Genomic DNA, 829 nt, shown 5'->3' with positions numbered 1-829 from the left:
TACCTCTTTTCTCAGAAACTCGCATTTGTCTGGCTGCAGTTTCAAGTTACTCTCCCGCTACCGCGTTAGTACAGTGCTGAGTCTTTCGTTGTGTTCTTTCAAGCTTGCTCCGTAGATGACAATGTCGTCTAGGTAATCTAAGCATTTCAGGCCTTGCAACCCCGTTAAAACGGAATTCATTAAACGTTGAAACGTTGCGGGAGCGTTTTTGAGGCCAAACGGCATTTGATTATATTCATAATGACCGTAAGGTGTCGAGAATGCAGTCTTGGATTTATCTCCTTCCGCCATCGGGATGATATCCCGATGCCAAATCCAGCGTGGAGAAATATTTAGCATTTCCCAGCTGATCTAAAATATCTGTGATATTAGGCAAAGGAAAAAAATCACCAATCGTTAGGTCGTTAAGCTTTCTAAAATCGATGACAATTCTCAACTTCTGTTTTCCTAAGGCGTCGACTTTCTTTGGAACGACTAATAGCGGCGCGTTCCATTGACTTGTACTGGGACGAATGATTTCGTCGGTCAGCATTTTTTTTATTTGGCGATTCACTTCTTCCTTATGCTTCTCCGGCAAGCGATATAATCGCATATTAACCGACGCACTGTCTACGCGAGTGGGTATTTCGTGTGCCACCGCCGTAGTGTGCGTTAGTTTGTCATTTTCCAAATGGAAAATGTCACAAAAGTCGTCGCAAATTTGTTCAAGCGTTTTCTTCTCCTCTTTGTTTAAATGCTCTATTCGCAATTGCTTACGGAGTCGTTCGCCTCTCGCCGCCTGCGAAGGTAGATCTTCCTCCGCGTCAGCTGCTTCTCGAGCGAACGTGTA

The sequence above is a fragment of the Wasmannia auropunctata genome, unplaced genomic scaffold, assembly GCF_000956235.1.
Source record: "Wasmannia auropunctata unplaced genomic scaffold, wasmannia.A_1.0 LD336106.1, whole genome shotgun sequence".
NCBI classification, from domain to species: domain Eukaryota; kingdom Metazoa; phylum Arthropoda; class Insecta; order Hymenoptera; family Formicidae; genus Wasmannia; species Wasmannia auropunctata.
Note: the sequence above shows the minus strand (reverse complement) of the source record.